This window comes from Poecilia formosa, unplaced genomic scaffold (genome assembly GCF_000485575.1).
Source record: "Poecilia formosa unplaced genomic scaffold, Poecilia_formosa-5.1.2 Scaffold404, whole genome shotgun sequence".
Taxonomy (NCBI): domain Eukaryota; kingdom Metazoa; phylum Chordata; class Actinopteri; order Cyprinodontiformes; family Poeciliidae; genus Poecilia; species Poecilia formosa.
In genome coordinates, this window is record NW_006800343.1 from 374694 (window position 1) to 379771 (window position 5078).

Below are 5078 nucleotides of genomic sequence, written 5' to 3' on the forward strand. Positions count from 1 at the left end.
AGACATCATGAAACATGAATGTAAAAAACCAAACAGGCTGTACAGAAGAATTAAACTGGAGTGAATCACATTGGAGCTGAATCTGAACTGGACCTGTGAAAAAAAGTCTAAAACTCATCTACAAAAATGATTTTTTTTCTTTTTAATCTTTTAGCCAGTTTTCCTTTATAGTGTGCCTAAATGTAATCTGACTTACCAACACAATCTTATCACATGAAATTGAACAGTGAATTTCGCAGTCAGTTCTCTTCTAGATAAACAGCCAATCGTGTGTGGTTGCTAGGGAAAATATTAAATGTTTGACCAATCAGCATCGCTGAATTTAATGTCTGAATACGCTGTGAATTTAGCCTCCACCTGTAAAGATGCATTTAAACCAGTAGGTGGCGGTAATGCAAACCAACCGCCAAAAAGCAACAAAGAAGAAGAAGACGCGGGAAAGTTTTGGGCAACTGATAAAGATGATAATGGCGCCGACAGAGGAAGGAAAGAGACGTTACCCACCGCGACTGAGAGCGGAGGAAGTTCCGGTGAGTTTAATTAGCTTTAGCTTCCACGCTGCTCTGCTGGCTCTTTATCTCCTCTGTTCCTCAGCTGCTAATGTTGGTCAGTTCATGACTGGTTTATTTGATGCTAATGTAGGTCCGGTTAGCATTATGCTAATGTAGGTCCGGTTAGCATAATGTTAATGTAGGTCCGGTTAGCATAATGTTAATGTAGGTCTGGTTAGCATTATGCTAATGTAGGTCTGGAAAAATGCTGCTCAGATTTGTGTTTCATTGCTAATAGTGACGCTGCTCCTGTTGCTGTTTTAATGTCTGGATGTGTTTCTTGCCGCGGTTCTCGTGTTGTCCTGCAGGTGGCGCTGAATCCTGTTTATAACTCGGATCTTAACTGTTAGATTTTGCTGATTGTCAGATGAATCCAGGTGTTTTGCTCGGTGTTAACCAGCAGGTCCAGTCCTTCTGATTTCTGGGTTCATTTCTGCAGCCGTCGTTGTTTCATCCCAAAATATTTTTATGTTTTAGGTTGAAAGTTCTCTGGTGTTATCTGACTTTCTTAAGTTTTAATATAATTTATCCTGTTGTTTGTTCAGATGAACTTCCAGGTAATCATTCATTAGTTTGGTGTTTTTCACAGCCTTGAGTCTGATTCAGCGATGCTAGCTGTTGACACTGATTTAATAATCAAATTCTGTATATTTAATACTTTATTGAACTTTTATCTGATTTAACCCTTCATGTTATTTTGTATGAAGCATTTTTCCTTCATTTGAATCCAAATTCAGGGAAATCTCTAGGCACATTGGCCCCCTAAGGAGTTTTTCACCAACCGCTTGAAAATCAGAACATGTTGAAGACAGAAGTATGTTTAACATGCTTAAGGGTTGAAAATGTTTGATTTGGTGAAGTTATTCTGGTCAAAATGTGTTATTTTGTGAATAATTATGTGGTAATCACTCAATACTTAAGTAAACTTTGATGAATCCATTTTTGCTCTAAATTTGTTAAATACACATTGAAGTAACGTTACTTCAGCTAGAGTTAGAAATGGTTCCTCCTAGTCCAGCAGGAGCCATGCTGTCCTCCGTGTCCCCTGTCCCCTCTGTGTCCTCTCCATGTCCCCTGTGTCCTCCGTGTCCCCTGTCCCCTCCGTGTCTTCCAGGCGCGCCGCAGCTGTCAGTGAACTGTGTTTTTATCTGTACTCTGATGACTCCATGAGGGATGAGAACGGCGATATGAACTTTGACCTTGTCCTGAGCAGATCTGATGTGGTCTGTAGGAAATCCTCTGGTGCTTCATAACCTCAAACTAACGTTTTTATTCTCCCAGTTCCCTCTTAAATAAAAAGAGGTAATAAAAGTTTGAATCTGAGCGTTAAAATAATGTTTCCCTCGACGTCTGAGAGTCGGATGAACTCTAGAGCGTCAGTCAGACTCGACTCTTGGCCTGGCATTTGTGTTCAGTATGTAGAGCTTCGTCAGGAGGATTCGTTCGTTACGTCTTCATGCTGTTGATTGTCAAACGTGTCCCAGCTGTAATTTGATGCTGCTGGTTTTCTGGAGGTGCTGATAAAGGTCGATGCGGTCCGATGGAGCCACGTGTTCAGCACTGGAACAGTCGCTGCAGTCCAGCCATTACTCAGTCTAGAGCTATGCTGTGTAGATGCCGAGTCTTAAAACTGAAAGTGAAAGCTGTGTTTTCATCCACTTGTTTTGAGTGAAGTTTTAAAATGTTGCCAAAAAGGAAACATGAATTAGTCGTGTTTCCATCTGCTGGTTTGCAGAGAATCAACCAGCAAAGCATGATGTCATCAGATGTAAACAGGAAGTGGACGTTGCTAACTACCATGAATCAGAGAGAGTTTTCCTCTCCATGCTGCAGGTTTGGGTTTAGAAATGTTTCCCCCTTTGGTAAGGGGAAAGGCACAGACCAGCAGTGGTGGGAGCATCTGGTTTCAATCCGTGTTTCTCCTTTAGCCCATTAGCCATTAGCCATTAGCTGTTTTGGAAAAGCCAAAGAACATTTCACATGAAAGTAACTTTTTTTTGTGTGTGAGAAATTGAGAAAGTTATTGTAGATTTTGTGATTTCCATCAACGTGCTTCAAAGTGAGCAGTGAAACATGACCACGGACAGCTTGGCCTACTTTCTGATTGGCTAACGTGTCTCTGAATCCTCCGGCCACCAGCACAGCTTTGAAATTTAATTCCCAAAGATCCGGCCCTCCTGGCAATGAGGAAAATACACGTCATATCAGAACAAAGTAGCTAACGGAGCAGGACACCGTGAACTCCTCACCTTTGATCCCAATAGACGTTCATTATTCAGAACAGCAGCACGTATAAATATGATTATAAATATGAGCTAACAGAAATCTGCTCTGACAAACACAACATGTTTATTTTTCTATAGATGGTTGCCTAGGAAACAGTGAGACTGCTGCTGGTTTTAGTTCATAAGCACAATCATTTATTTTTTTATGTGATTTTGTTTTGTTTCCCTGATAAGTTTTAGGGAATTTTTGGTCCTTTCAATAAATATGAATGATAGAAAGTACTTTTTGTTCTTTAAGTGTATGTCTTTGGAAAATTATAGTTTTTCTCCTGAAGGAATTAGTTTAATTGATTGGTTTTGAGAGAGACTGTGTTATGAACACTAATAACCTTTAAAATGCCCAATAATCAATCAGCTTCAGAGCCGATATGTCTGCCGGACTCTTTAACTTCGTGTTCTGGTCCAGATGGGAGTGAAGTGTTGAATCCGGCCCAGCATCCAGCTGCTGCTCTGGCTGTGATGGTCCTGTACCTTTCTTCTCCCGAAGCCCCCCGCCCTCAGTCCCAGCGCTTCCTGTCTGTGTGGGACCGCCGGCAGCCACTCGGCCTCATGGGAAATCCAGGGTTTGCCCGCGGCCCATCAGCCTGATGGTATCTGACATCTCGCTTGGGTGAACACTGTGTTCCTTCACAGGAATGTGTGTGTTGACAGCCGAGTCTTTGATGATGCTTGTGGACCTCCGTCAGCGTGTGAGCAACCGGCGGACATCTGATCCGGCAGCGCGCAGCGGCTGGACGGCCAGGAGGAGCAGGGGCTGATGGGAAACATCTCCAGCCATCTAAAGCAGTCCCATACTGGCCAGGATAAAACTACAGCACGGATTGGTTGGTTTCTACTGACTCGTTTATTAAATCATGTTTGTGTCAGAACTCAGTCGTCTTAATTGGACGGTTGGCAGGTTATTCCTGACAGCTTGGATTCCCTCCAGTCTAATGAAACCTTTCAGAACCGAATCACTGGAGAATGGCAGGAAGATCAGTTCTGCCTGTGTGTGTGTGTGAGAGAGAGAGGGGGTGTGTTAGCAGACAGGAAGTGCCATCAGACTGTCAGGTGTAGGGACGGATGCCGAGGTAACGAGGTGTCTCATTTGATCATCTCGTCTCCTGAAGAAGTTAAATTCAGTTTCCTGGTTTTTGATGCAGAACAAAAAGCTGAAGGTGACGCTGATGGCCTAGTTAAAACCCTTGAAAGAGCGTTTGGTGTCCATGGTGATGATGATGAAGAAATCAGCTGCTTGGTTCTCAGCCGATCAACAGAAATCAGACAGAACCTGATCCAGGGTCATGATGATGATGATGATGAACCAGGGGAACTTTCTACTCGCCTCACAGCAGAAAACAAACAACATGCTTCAGACCAGCTGTGGTTCTACTGGTGGTACTGGGCTTTAGCTGCTCCCAGCAGAGATTCTATAAGCTGAGAGGAAACCCAGAAGGAAACCAAACTTCTTCTCCATCCTGGTTAAACCAGCTGCTTGTTCTTCAGATGGCTTGGACCCGGGCCGCTGAGAAACCGGTACCTCCTGGAGGCAGGTTGAGGTTTTACATTTTAACTTCTGCTTCTGTTCGCTGATCCAAGTGAATGGGAGAAAACCCAGACTGACCTCTGGAGGCAGATGAGAAAATATTTCTCCACGTTCTCTGCTCCATTTAGACTTCGCTGATATTTTCCTCTGTTTCCTCTGAACTTCGATTCTGGGAATATTATCAGACTGAACGTCCTCATTCTCCACTAGATGGAAACCCGGAAGGACTGGGAGTCTCGTGTTGTTAGCAGTAGAAGCTAACAGCAGCTAATAGATTCAAACACTGAAGGATTTGGAGGGTTTGATGGTGAGAATATGTCAACATGCAAACTAACGTGTTGATTTCTGTAGAACCCGCCAACGCTCCGTCATCACCGTAACCGCCGGAGACCAGAACCGCTTGGTCTCACGTCGGCGCCATGCTGGCCTCAGAACGCAGCGTCTGTAAGGAACTGGGCCGACATGGTTCTGATTCTGATTGCGGTGTTGGTTCTGTTCTAGTTCTGGTTCTATTCTGGTTCCAGTTCTGTTCTGGTTTGGAGCCGTCTGACCGTCTGCAGGACCAATTCATTCTGAGAACATTTCCCTGGTTTCTGGACCAACGTTTCAGCCGAGTCCTTCGCTTGAAATGTCAACGTAAGGAGCCGTAAACACACACACACACACACACACAGGGAGAGACACACACACACACACACACACACACACACACACACA